Source organism: Lontra canadensis, unplaced genomic scaffold (assembly GCF_010015895.1).
Source record: "Lontra canadensis isolate GAN:19392208 unplaced genomic scaffold, GSC_riverotter_1.0 scaffold58, whole genome shotgun sequence".
Classification (NCBI taxonomy): domain Eukaryota; kingdom Metazoa; phylum Chordata; class Mammalia; order Carnivora; family Mustelidae; genus Lontra; species Lontra canadensis.
Genome location: NW_022631052.1, coordinates 2289993 through 2304797, shown reverse-complemented (window position 1 = coordinate 2304797; position 14805 = coordinate 2289993). Strand labels below are relative to the sequence as shown.

General features: G+C 38.7%; 1 protein-coding gene across 2 annotated transcripts in view; it reads right to left on the bottom strand.

The window, feature by feature from the left end:
* TAOK3 (TAO kinase 3) overlaps nt 1-14805 on the bottom strand; it is a 182228-nt gene that overhangs the window by 92544 nt on the left and 74879 nt on the right. For both annotated transcript variants that reach the window (XM_032876176.1, XM_032876177.1), the window contains exon 2: nt 7774-7876. The gene's annotated coding sequence lies outside the window, so the exon portion shown is untranslated. The remainder of the gene's footprint in view (nt 1-7773; nt 7877-14805) is intronic.

The following is a 14805-nucleotide window of genomic DNA, read 5'->3' as shown; positions in this document are numbered from 1 at the left end:
AAAAAGAAATTGAGAAGCTGATTCTAAAATGCATAGAAGAGGAGAGAGGAGTCCAAAATGGCAGAGGAGTAGGAGACCTTAGTTTCAGCTGGTCCCAGGAATTCAGCTAGATAGCTACTAAATCATTCTGAACACCTGCGAACTCAACCAGAGAGCTAAGAAGAGCTGCAACTCCACAAATACAAAAGCAACCACTTTCTCCAAAGTAGGAGGTACGGAGAAGTGAATCGAAGGCAATATATGGGAAGATTAACCGAGGCGGTAAGGAGCCTCCATAAGCTACTGGAAAGTGTTGGAGCAGCGAGCACAGAATCTTTTAGAAGTCTGCTCCAATGAGGAATGTTGCTAGGCAGCTAAGCAAGGGGCAGAACCCTTGCTGTGGTCTCAGGATCCGGGGGTCAAAGGGAGACCAGGGTGCCTGAGTGAGGCAGAGCTCCCAGACATCAGATCAGGGAAGCCAGCTGCAATCAGGGAGCCCAGGAATGGGCTCTCAGTTCGGGGTTGTCATAAACCATGAACCACAGCACGACTGGGCAACTGCTCCGCAAGCCGGGGCCCAGCAAGTGGCAGAACTGCTGAGACCACCCCCTCTTGTTCCCCAGTCTACAGGGTTTGGAGACTCGAAATGGGGTCGTGTGCCTAAGACAGAAAACCTTGGTTATGGGCTGGGAGAGCACAGAGTGTGGCCAGAGACCAGGGAGACAGCAGTGATTGACTGCTTTTCTCTGAGGGTGCACTGAGGAGTGGGGCCCTAAGTTTTAGGCTCTGGGCCCAGAGACTGGGAGGCCGCCATTTTCATTCCCATCCTCTAAAGCTGCACAGAAAGCCTTCAGGGAACAAAAGCCACACAGAGCAAACCAGAACAGATTATTTAGCCCGGCTCCATGGCAAGGGCAGTGCAATTCTGCCTGGGGCAAAGACACTTGAGAATCAATGCCACAGGCCCCTCCCGCAGAAGACCAGCAAGAACATCCAGCCAAGACCAAGTTTACTGATCAAAGAGAACTCCAAAACTACAGCACTAGGGGAATATAGCACATAGAAGTCACGGCTTTTCCCCCATGATTCTTTAGTCTTACAATTTTATTTTTAAAATTTTTCCTCCCCTTTTTCAACCAATTTCCTATTTTAGCAACTCCTTTTTAAAAATGTTTTAATTTTCATTTTTACAGTTACATTCTATCCCTTCCTTGTATTTAATTTTATTTTTGTATATATATAAGTTTTTCTTTAAAAATTTGAGAGGGAGTTTAACATACCAAAATACACCCAAAAATCTAGTGTATGGATCTGTTCTATTCACCTGCCTAATCATATGCTCTTTCTTCTTTTTCTTTTGGTTTTGTTTTTTGTTATGATCTTTGAAAATTTTCATCTTTACAGTTACATTCTATCCTTTCAAATGCATTTATTTCTATTTTTGTATATATGGAAGTTTTTCTCTATAATTTTGAGATGTAGTTTCCCCTAACAAACTCACCAAAATATACTCAAGAGATAGTGTATTGTGTATCTATCTGTATATATCCCTTCCTTCATTGTTGTTGTTTATCTCTGCTGTTTTTTTGTCTTTTAATTTCATTTTTACAGTTACATTCTATCCTTTCATTATATTTAATTTTATTTTTGTACATATATAATTTTTACTTTCTTTACAATTTTGGGATCTAGTTTTTTAACAAACTGACCAACACACACACAAGATCCAATATATTGCTCTATTCCGTTCACCTGTCTGATTATATATGTATATGTTTTAATTTAAAAAAATTTTCATTTTATTTTTTTTTTCTCCTCAGTTTCAGGTCTCTTCTGATTTGTTTAGTTTATATTTCTCTGGGGTTGTTGTTGCCATTTTAGTATTTTGTTCTCTTGTCATCTTTTCTACTCTGGTCAGAATGACAAGACAGAGAAACACATCAAAAAAGAGAACAAGAGGGGCACCTGGGTGGCTCAGTGGTTTAAAGCCTCTGCCTTCAGCTCGGGTCATGATCTCAGGGTCCTGGGATCAAGCCCCGCATCGGCCTCTCTGCTCAGCGGGGAGCCTGCTTCCTCCCCTCTCTCTCTCTCTCTGCCTGCCTCTCTGCCTACTTGTGATCTCTGTCTGTCAAATGAATAAATAAAATCTTTTTTTTTTAAAAAAAAAAGAGAGAACAAGAGGCAGTACTAACTGCCAGGGACCGAATCAGCATGGACAAAATAAGATGTTAGAATTAGAATTCAGAATACTGATTATAGTCATATGATACAGAAGAAAGATAAATTGGCTCAATCCCATTTACAACTGCACCTAAAGCCATAAGATATCTAGGAATAAACCTAACCAAAGAGGTAAAGGATCTGTACTCAGAAAACTACAGAACACTCATAAAAGAAATTAACACAAAGTAATGAAAAAATGTTCCATGCTCATGGATTGGAAGAACAAATATTGTTAAAATGTCTATGCTACCTAGAGCAATCTACACATTCATGGCAATCCCTGTCAAAATACCATCCACTTTTTTCACAGAGCTGGAACAAATAATTCTAAGATTTGTATGGAACCAGAAAAGACCCCAAATAACCAGAGGAATGTTGAAAAAGAAAACCAAAACTGGTGGCATCACAATTATGGACTTCAAGCTCTATTACAAAGCTGTAATCATCAAGACGATATGGTACTGGCACAAAAACACACACATAGATCAATGGAACATATTAGAGAAGCTAGAAATAGACCTTTTAGCTCTATGGTCAACTAACTCTTGACAAAGCAGAAAAGAATATGCAATGGGGAAAAAGTCTCTTCAATAAATGGTGTTGGGAAAATTGGACAGCCACATGCAGAAGAATGAAACTGTAACATTTCCTTGCACTACACACAAAGATAATCTCAAAATGAGTGAAAGACCTATATGTGAGACAGGAATCCATCAAAATCCTAGAGGAGAACACAGGCAGCAACCTCTTTGACCTCGGCAACAGCAACTTCTTGTTAGACATGTCTCCAAAAGTAGGGAAATAAAGGCAAAAATGAACTGTAGGGACTTCATCAAGATAAAAAGCCTTTGCACAGCAAAGGAAATAGTTGACAAAACCAAGAGAACCAACAGAATGGGAGAAGATATTTGGAAATGACATATCAGATAAAGGGCTAGTATCCAAAAATCTATCAAGAACTTATCAAACTCAATACTCCAAGAATAATCCAATAAAGAAATGGACAGAAGATATGAACAGACATCTCTCAAAAAAAGACATACAAATGGCCAACAGAGACATGAAAAAATGCTCAACATCACTTGGCACCAGGGAAACAGAAATCAAAACTACAGGGAGATACCACCTCAAACCAGTCAGAATGGCTAAAATTAACAAGTCAGGAAATGACAGATGTTGGCAAGGATGTGCAGAAAGGGGAACCCTCTTTCACTGCTGGTGGGAATGTGAGCTGCTGCAGGCACTCTGGAAACAGTATGGAGCTTCCTCAAAAAGTTGAAAACAGAGCCATTCCACTCTTCGGTATTTACCCGAGAAAAATGAAAGCATATGTCCATTCAAAGCCCTGTACACAAATGTTCATGGCAGCTTTATTTTTAATAGCCCAAACTGGAAACAACCCAAATGCCCATCAAGAAAGGAACAGATAAACAATCTGTGGTACATGCAGACAATGGAATGCATTCCAGCAATAAAATGAACTACTGAAAAGAATTCATGCCACAACATGGATGAATCTCAAAATAATTGCGTTGAGTGAAAAGAAGACAGACCCTGCCAAGAAAAAGAGTACATACTTTATGACTTCATTTCTAGAAGATTCTAGAAAATGAAGTAACAGAAAGAAACATCAGTGGTTGCCTGGGGATTGGGCTGAGTGAGAAGAGATTGGAGGGATTCAAAAGGGGTATCAAGAAGCATTTGGCAGTACTGGATATGTTTACTATCTTCACAGATATACATTACGGCAAAACATATTTTTATTAAATATGTCCAGATTATTGTATGTCAGTTATAGATCAGTAGGTTTGGTTTGCAATGATGCAGTAAACAAAACTGAAAGGCAAATAAAGTAGGAATGATGCAAAATATGTTCTGGTTAAAAGTTGTTCTTATCAGACAGGTGACTATAAAACACTGATGAAACAGACTGAAGATGACACAAAAAAATGGGAAGATATTCTATGCTCATGGGTTGGAAGATGTCCATACTACCCAAAACAATCTACAGATTTAATACAATTCCTATCAAAATACCAACAGCAGGGGCGCCCGGGTGGCTCAGTCAGTTAAGCGTCTGCTTTAGGCTCAGGTCACAATCCCAGGGTTCTGGGATCAAGCCCCATACGGCACTCCCTGCTTCTCCCTTTTCCTCTGCTCTCCCCCTGCTTGTGCTCTCTCTCACTCAAATAAATAAATAAAAATCTTTTTTTTTTTTAAATTTTTTTTAAAGATTTTTATTTATTTATTTGAGAGAGAGACAGTGAGAGAGAGCATGAGTGAGGAGAAGGTCAGAGAGAGAAGCAGACTCCCCGCGGAGCCGGGAGCCCGATGCGGGACTCGATCCCGGAACCCCAGGATCAAGACCTGAGCCGAAGGCAGTCGTCCAACCAACTGAGCCACCCAGGCGTCCCAATAAATAAAAACCTTTAAAAAAAATACCAACAACACGTTTCACAGAACTAGAATAATACTAAAATTTGTATGGAATCACGGAAGACCCTGAATAGCCAGAATAATCTTGAGAAAGAAGAACAAAGTTAGAGGTATCACAATCTCAGATTTCAAGATGTATTACACAAAGCTGTCATAATAAAAACTGAATGGTACTACCATGAAAATCGACACAGAGATCAATAAAACAGGACAGAGAGCCCAGGAATATGGCCAATTAATCTAGAATGAAAGAGGCAAGAATATACAATGGGGGAAAAGACAGTCTCTTCAACAAATGCTGCTGGGAATACTGGTCAGCTAAATGCAAAAGAATGAAACTGGTGGACTTTCACACCATACACAGAAATAAACTCAAAATGGATTAAAGACCTAAATGTGAGACCCCAAATCATAAAGCTCCTAGAAGAAAACATAAGCGCTACTTCCTTTGACATTACCCATAAAAACATTTTTCTCAATATGCCTCCTCAGATAAGAAAAACAAAAGCAAAATTAAACTACTAGGACTACACCAAAATAAAAAGCTTTTCAACAGAGAAGGAAACCAGCAACAAAATGACAACACAGCCTATTGAATGGGAGAGGATATTTGCAAATGATATATCTAATAAGGGGTTAATATCCAAATATACAAAGAACTTACAGGACTCAACACCTCTAAAACCCAAATAATCTGATTAAAAATGGACAGAGAGGGGCTCCTGGGGGGCTCAGTGGGTTAAAGCCTCTGACTTCGACTCAGGTCATGGTCCCAAGGTCCTGGGATCGAGCCCCGCATCGGGCTCTCTGCTCAGCAGGGAGCCTGCTACCTCCTCTCTCTCTCTGCCTGCCTCTCTGCCTACCTGTGATCTCTACCTGTCAAATAAATAAATAAAATCTTTAAAAAAAAATGGACAGAGAACCTGAATCAACATTTTTCCGAAGAAGACATATAGACTGCCAACATATAGGAAAAAATGCTCAATATCACTCATCATCAGATAAATGCCAATCAAAACCACAATAAGATATCACTTTACACTTGTCAGAATGGCTTAAATCACAAACACAAGAAATAACAAGTATTGGCGAGAATGTGGATAAAAAGGAACCCTCATGCATTGTTGGTAGGAATGCAAATTGGTGCAGCCTCTGTGGAAAACAGTATAGCGTTTCCTCAAGAAACTAAAAATAGAATCAGTAATTCCATTACTGGGTATTTACCCAGACAAAATGAAAACACTAATTCGAAAAGATATATGCACCCTTATGTTTACTGTAATGTTATTTACAATAGCCAAGATATGGGAGCAACCAAAGTGTCCATCTATGGATGAATGGATAAAGAAAATGTGGTGTACACACACACACACACACACACACACACACACACATAGGCACAATGGAATGTTACTCAGCCACGAAAAAGAATGAGATCTTGCCATTCACAACAACATGGATGGACCTAGAGGATATGACGCTAAATGCAGTAAGTTAGAGAAAGACAAGAAAACCATATGATTTCACTATGTGGAATTTAAAAAACAAATGAAGAAGGGAAAAAAAAGACAAAAAACATTGTTTTTTAAAAAGACTTTATTTATTTGAGACAGAGAAAGAAAGAGACAGAATACAACGTCGGGGGGGGGGTGGTGGTGCACAGAAGGAGGAGGAGAGAAGCAGACTCCCTGAGGAACAGGGAGCCCAACGTGGGGCTCGATCTCAAGACTCTGAGATCATGACCTGAGCCGAAGGCAGACATTTAACTAACTGAACCACACAGGTGCCCCCCAAAAAACATTCTTTTTTTTTTTTTTTTTTTTTTTTTTTTTTTTTTTTTTTTTTTTTTTTTTTTTTTAATAAATCAAAAGTAGGCAGAGAGGCAGGCAGAGAGAGAGGAAGGGAAGCAGGCTCCCCGCTGAGCAGAGAGCCCGATGCGGGGCTCGATCCCAGGACCCTGGGACCATGACCTGAGCCGAAGGCAGTGGCTTTAACCCACTGAGCCACCCAGGCGCCCCCCAAAAAACATTCTTAAATACAAAGAACAAACTGATAGTTGTTGCCATAGGGGAGGAGGGTGGGGGCAGGGGTGAAATAGATAAATGGAAGGGGTTAAGAGTACAGTTATCTTGATGAACACTGAGTAACGTATAGAATTGCTGAATCATTATACTGTACATCTGAAACTAATGTAACATTGTATGCTGATTATACTTAAATGAAAACATATACATCAGACAAGTGAACACATACATATACATACATCTGCTCACACAGTCAAAGGACACATATAGAAAAAGAATATAGCAGTGGCTTTTAAGAATATGAAACATAAACAGTTTCATTAGTAATCAAAGAAGTAAAAACTAAAATAATGAGACACCTCATTTCACCTACCAAACTGACAAAGTAATAGAGAAAAGATACAGTTTTCGGTAAGGCCATAAGGAAACAAGTCATTTTTATACATTGCCAGAAGAACAGAATGGGTACATTCTTCGACCAGGTAATATCCTTCTAGGAATTTATATAAGGCGATGTCTTTTTTGTTTTGTTTTAGCAAAAGAGGCAGGACGTAAGTAGGTAGAACATAAAGAGGGATGAGACGATGAAGATGGGAAACACGGCTTCTTTCATCTCTGAGTTTGGATTTCTTTACAGGCTTGTTTTATCTGGAGTAGGTGTTGTGATTTCAGGTAACTTAGATTTCCCTCTTTTTGCTTATATGTATTTTCTAAATTTTCTGCAAAGCCTATTACTTCTGTAATTAGAGGAAAAGTGGTGTGAAAAATTTTATGTTCCTTCATAGTCTAATTACAAAGCACTACAACAAAAAAAGGCAGTATGTATTTCCAGAAAATAATTTGAGAACAGGAATCAAGAAACTTTAGGTAAGCCCATTTCTTTTAACCAGGTATTTTTCCAAATTGTAAGCTGTGACTGAAAATAATGAAAATCTATAAGGAAAGAACTTGAAACTAAAAAGTTTTTATAAAAGAATTTTTATCCCAATTTTATTAATATTTTCACTTCCCCTTTTTTCTTACAAATATAATAAAATTATAGAAAAACCAGAAGACACAATCTCTTCCCATTTTGTAGGAGAAAGCTTTGTCACAGATCTATGAACAATACCTTTTTGTGAAAGGCACAAAATATATTGTATTGCTCAGATTCATCTTAGCTGCAAACTCTTTGTCCTCTTTTAAAACTTCAGTCTTTTGCATTTATGGTGCACCTATGGAAAAAAAAGAATAAAATATTTAATTATAAAAGCAAAATTAAAGAAGCCACAATTGATCATACGGTAGCTTTAAAATTTTACACATATGTAATACTACAAAGTTAAAATCTTATCTTCATCTGTTTGTGAATGACAAATGTAAAAGGTAAGATCTGTACATCAAAGACTCTGGCTACACCCTCACAAGCAATACCAGGAAAACAAAAGTGTCCTTAAGGGAGAGAAAAATGAAGCGAGATGAAACCTGAGTGGGAGACAAACCCTATCAGAGGCTTAATTTCAGGAAACAGACTGAGGGTTTGCTGGAGGGGAGGGGCGTTGGAGGGATGGAGTGCTGGGTGATGGACATTGGAGAGGGTATGTGCTACTGTGAGTGCTGTGAAATGTGCAAGACTGATGATTCACAGACTGAAACAAATAATATATGTTAATAACAAAAAATTTTTTTAAAAAGTGTCCTTGGATTTCAGAATCTATATTGAGACATCCACTGGTTTGAGTCCAGGGAAACTCAACAGAGTCTACCAGTAGACAGGACTCATCTGACAGTATGTAGTGATGCTACTGATTGTCAGTAAGGCTTACATTAGAATCGCTTTTCCAGTCAGCATGATGACTTACATTGGCTCATCTATCTGCCCATCCCAAGGCTCTCCTATAACCAGTCTTCTGCATTTGGGGGGTGATGGTTATTCTTTATCATCTATTAAAGAAATATATGACCAATGTAGAAAATCTGGGAACTAAATTACTATTATGAAGAAAACTTTATAATCCTACCCAGGACAAGGTTCTTTAACAATTTGACATACTCTTCTTCATGTTCGTATTTATTTATTCATGCTCATGTTTGTTTTGTTACACATAGTTGAGATCATTTATACATATAATTCCATAGTCTACCTCTTTTATCTAATTTTAGATTACAAGCATTTTTGCCATATTATCACTGTTCACAAAGATCATTCTAATGATTGCTCAGTGTGTATCTCCCAGCATATATCTTCCTATTCAATCACAACTCCTTTTCACAATTAGAAGCCAAGGCTGAATTCAACTCTTTGTTGAACTATTAAATATTACTGTGTTTGGAAGATCTTTGTGCATATTATTCATCTACATTTTAGGGCTTTCTTTGTAATGATTTCTAGAACTAGAGTTATTCAGTTAAAGAACATAACAATTTTAAACATAAAATATGGATACTGAAATAGTTTTTAGGTCACCTGACTGCTTTGGAGATGAAGACCTTATAGAGGGGGTTAAAAACTAGCAAAAAGGTATTGACCTCCACTTTCACATTTTTCCTGTTGAGGAATCCCCATCTCCTCTAATGTCTATACTTATAAACTAATCTTTCTCATTATTTTTATTGTTCCCTCTGATTCTAGGGCTGTGAAATGTTACATTTAGTGGTAGCTACTATTACCTGAATTTTATACTACATTTTACCCAACCATCAAACATCACACCAATCAGTAACTCCCATGTCTGCATATCTTGCTAATCTAGCCTGACTATAGCTTCAATAAACTAAAAAATTCTTTGAATGCCAGTTGCAAGATTTCTAAGAAAGTAATTTAAAATAAAGCATTTACTAACATCCTCACGTCTTAATTTCAAATGCAAGAGGAATGATGCACTGCATCTGGACATGTTATGGACATGCATGCTCAGTACTTTCTTTCCCTAAATACTTCATTTTTACACAATTTTCTTAAAACGTGTTCTCTATGGTTGCATAGTTCTATAAACATTCAAAAATAAACTGTATGACTTCTAGGAATTGAATTTTCTTGGTTTTATCTTTTTCCCCCCTCTGCTGGAAGATTGCACCTGCTACTGAGGCTGAAAAGTATCCTCTGACGTTTATCTGTTGCACCTAAGGGATGTTCTCAGCTTTCTTCCATTCCACAAGCTCCTTTGTTTCTTTATAAATGTCTCTTTCATTCCATAAAACTGTCTTTTTCTTCCTTTTCCAAATTAGGCCTCTTATAGTTTCACTTCTTCTCTCTGATTTCTAAATGAAAGTTCCTCCAAGTATTTGCCTGGAAGCCCTGTGTGTGAGTGCAAGCTGCTCTCCTAACTTCTGCCCATTCAATGGTTTCCAGGAATGCTAAGGCATTAAACTGTACTGACATCCTTTCCAAGCTCCAGCCCCATATTTTCAAGTATCTTTTTGGCATCTCCCCTCACTTATACCTTACATTAACTTTGACGTTTCCCCAGCCCTTGTCTCAATTAATTCACAATTCTGTTTAAAATCTTTCTGGTTCTTTGCTTTTTCCACTTTGTTATCTCTTTTCTCTGCTTCTACTTGGTCGGAGTCTAGGCTATCTTTTCTGGAATTCGTCCTTTTTTCTTTCTGGAGATTTTATTTATTTATTTGAGAGCAGAAAGAGAGAGAACAAGTGTGTGGGGGGGATGCAGAGGGAGAGGGAGAAGCAGACTCCCTGCTGAGCAGGGAGCCCAATGCGGGGCTCGATCCCAAGCCTCTAGGATGATGACCTGAGCTGAAGGCAGCCAGTTAACTGACTGAGCCACCCAGGCGCCCCTGGAATTCATCTTAAAAACACTATTACCATAATCATCTTCCTGAAGCAAAGGTGAGATAGCACATCTGTGCTCAAAATCCTTCAATGTCTCCCTATGGCCTACAGTATAAAGAGTAACTTTACCTAATATTGAAAACTGGCCTCAAACCACTACTCTAACCAAAATTCTTCAACTTCATAATCAGGAAAAATGAACTACTATACAGTTCCATTTTCATATCTTTATCTTTGCTTTTGCTGTTCCCTCTGACTGGAATATCCAACCTCCAACTATTCTCACAGTCCAGGAGAACACCACCTCTGGTAGAAGACCTACCATTTTCCTCCTTTGTTTCAGTTTCAAATACATATATATATATTAGTACTTTAACTGTATGACAAGGGCTTCCTTAGAGGAAGATACATTGTCTAAACCTAATTTTTTAAAAATATTTTATTTATTTATTTGACAGATCACAAGTAGGCAGAGAGAGAGGGGGAAGCAGGTTCCCCACTGAGTAGAAAGCCTGATGTGGGGCTCGATCCAAGGAGCCTAGGATCATGACCTGAGCCGAAGGCAGAGGCTTTAATCCACTGAGCCACCCAGGCACCCTAAACCTATGTTTTGATTAATCATTCTATCCCATGACATCTTTTTCTAAAAAGCATGTTGGCTTGGTTTTGTTTTGTTAGATATAATTCACATATCATACAACTCACCTGTATAAAGGGTATAAGTCAATGGGGTATTTTTTTGTTTTTTAAAAGATTTTATTTATTTATTTGACAGAGAGAAAGTAAGAGCATGGGGTAGCGGCAGGTAGAGGGGGAAGCAGGCCTTCCACTGAGCGGGGAGCTCTACATGGGGTGATCCGAGGACCCTGGGGTCTTGACCTGAGCTGAAGGTAGACACTTAACTACCACCCAGGCACCTCTATAATTCAATGGTTTTTCGTATATTCACCTGTAAATGCACTCTTCACCATGGTCAATGTTAGAATATTTTCATCACCACAAAAAGACGTCCTATACCCTTTAGCTATTATCCTACCACCGCACCATTCCTAAGCAACCACTAGTCTACTTCCTGTCTCTATAGATTTCCCTCTTCTGGACATTTCCTTTGAATACTGGCTTCCTTCACTTGGCATGCTGTTTTGAAGGTTTATACGTGTGGTAGCATGAATCAGTATTTAATTTCTTTAACTGCTGAATAATACCCCGCATTATATAATATACCATGTGCTGTTTATCCACTTATAAGCTGATGGACATCTGAGGTTGTTTCTACCTTTTGGCTACTATGAATAATGCTATTATAATTGTTTGTTTTACAGTTTTTTGTGTGGACCTACGTTGTCTTATATACCTAAGAGTCAAATGGCTGGGCCCTCTGACATCTTTATATAGAAGGTACTCTATAAAAATCTGCTGAAATCCCTTTTCCATCCCAGTCTTACTCTCAAAGCAATCTCTAAATTTATCCTTCCCTCAAAACACGAATGAGGACATTATTCCTTCAAGAGGATTGCATTTTAAGAATTAACTAAAGATGAGATGATACACATGGAATTATTTTTCCCTCTTCCTTGACCTCCTGCAACCTCAGGTACTGCATTTATAGTAAGAACTGAGAACTGTGCCAAGAATGCAGTATTTCTGGTCTTGGGCCCTTGGGCCAACTGAACTATCCAGCCAGCTTAAAGGAGAAGATTTCATCAGAGATGTGCAACTGGAATAATTTTCTTCACTCTTTACTCCAAGAAATGGAAATCTTTCAACAATGATAATAAATTAGTTTTCACAGACCTCCTAACTTAATATAAGGAAGAATGCTTGATAGAAAGTAGAAATATAAATATTTTTCATGATTTCCCTTTTCCCAGAAACTTTCAAGAAAGATGAGTCACAGAAGATTTTAGGTGACTTTTGGTGTTGTACTCACACTACTTCAACAATAAACCTGAAGACAACTAGTTTGAAAAACCCCAATATTTCAGCATTACGGAGTAAGAATCACAATATTTCATATTGGAAAGATTTTAAAGCTGAGACATTTAAACTTTTTTTTTTTAAACTGAATCTCAGAAAAGTTAAGTGTCAAATCACACCTACATAAGTAGCATTATCCCAAATTAAAATCCAGGTCTTCTGATTTCCTACTTCAGAAAACTTCCCTTCTGAATCAAGCCGCCTTAGTCAGACTTCAAAACACCAAGAAATTTTTCTATTTCGCTATATATTGGAGGGTGATCAAGAAAAGTTTAATCAAACATAAAATTGGACTTCTGTGTTATTATTGCTCCAAAATATTTCGTAACACTTGCGTATGTAGTGGTAGATTAAGTTCTTATGTACACTGAAGCATAAACAAATCTGGGAGTCTATTTAAGAAAAATTTTTAAATAAAATTCCCACACAGAAATAAATATTAGGGCCTCAGAAAGGGCTGGTGCAAACAAGGGGCTCTGAAGCTTCAACCTCACTGTAAATTAGCCCATGTGAATTCCTATTATTTCACTCATCATCTTGCTCCCAGAGGGTAGAGGCAGGTAAAATCTTTATTTTACGGCAATGAAAAATGAAGTACAAATAGGTGATAGAACTTTTTCAAAGTCAGAACTAGTCCAGTTTTTCTCCCTACTGCAACACAACTACCCATACAGACTTGAAGAGAATTTTTTTTTAAAGATTTTTATTTGTTTATTTGACAGATCACAAGTAGGCAGAGAGGCAGGCAGAGAGAGAGAGAGAGAGAGAGGAGGAGGCAGGCTTCTTGCTGAGCAGAGAGCCCGATGCGGGGCTCAATCCCAGGACCCTGGGATCATGACCTGAGCCGAAGGCAGAGGCTTTAACGACTGAGGCACCCAGGTGCCCCGAAGAGAATTGTTTTTTTTTTTTTTTTTTAAGATATTATTTATTTATTTGACAGAGAGATCACAAGTAGACAGAGAGGCAGGCATAGAGAAGGAGGGAAGCAGGCTCCCTGATGAGCCGAGAGCCCGATGCAGGACTCGATCCCAGGACCCTGAAATCATGACCTGAACCAAAGGCAGCGGCTTAAACCACTGAGCCACCCAGGCGCCCAAGAGAATTGTTTTTAAAGAAAGAAACAGAAAACTGTTTTGATTAGTTGCTGCCACTGTCTGGCATTAATATTTAACTGTTATTCTGAAGTAAGAAACCATTTTTATAGTACTTTCATTTTGAAAATTAAACTAGATGCGAGTTGCTTTTTATATCACTATGATCATGTAGCTCATTGTAATCACATATCATAGCACTGGAGAACTGGAAAGGGACCCTTAAAGTCATCTAATTTCTACTCAGCAAATAATGCAAAAGGGGCTGGGGTTTACTGATTATCACAACAATGATAACTTTTAGTCTACTCCTGGGTCAACTGATGTTAAATATTATGAAGAAGACTATTCGGAGTCACCCTTTAAGACTTTACATGTGGGGACGCCTGGGTGGCTCAGTCCTTAAGTGTCTGCCTTCAGCTCAGGTCATGATCCCAGGGATCAAGGCCCACAACCAGCTTCCTGCAGGAAGCCTCCTTCTCCCTCCCCACTTCCCATGCTTGTGTTCCCTCTCTTGCTGTCTCTCTCTCTCTGTCAAATAAATAAAATCTTAAAAAAAAAAAAAAAAGACTTTACATGTGGACCACCTGGGTGGCTTAGTCGATTAAGCACCGGATCTTGATTTCCACTCAGGTCATGATGTCAGTGTTGTGAAATCAAGCCCAGCATCGGGCTCCTTGCTTAGCGTGGAGTCTGCTTGAGATTCTCTCCCCCTCTCTCGGTGCCTCTCCCCCAATTCATGTGCATGCTCTCTCTCTCTCTCTCTCTCTCCCTCAAAATAAAAAGAATCTATATGCCCATTATTTTTGTTCCTTATGGATATTATTTTCCCCCTCCATTAAAAAAAATAGGGTTAGGTTGAGAAACAGATGGGAAAGCAGAAGCTCCTTTGGATTTCATAAGTTTAACACTGAAATTTTTGCTCTGATACTGTGATATGAGGCTAGCAACTCAAAATCAATGATGTATCAATTTGGGGAAAAAATGGTACTGAACATAAGTTAAGACCAGTATAAAAATGGTGCTAATATGCCTACACAAATCCCAAACTAGGGACACCTGGGTGGCTCAGTGGATTAAGCATCTCCCTCTGATTCAGGTCAAAGTCCCACATCCGGCTCCTTGCTCAGCCGGGAGTTTGCTTCTCCTTCTGCCTGCCACTTCCCCTGCTTGTGCATTCTTTCTCTCTGACGAATAAATTAAAAAAGAAAAAAAAAAGGAGGGGCACCTGGGTGGCTTAGTGGGTTAAGGCCTCTGTGTTTGGCTTGGGGCATGATCTCAGGGTTCTGGGATCGAGCCCCACATC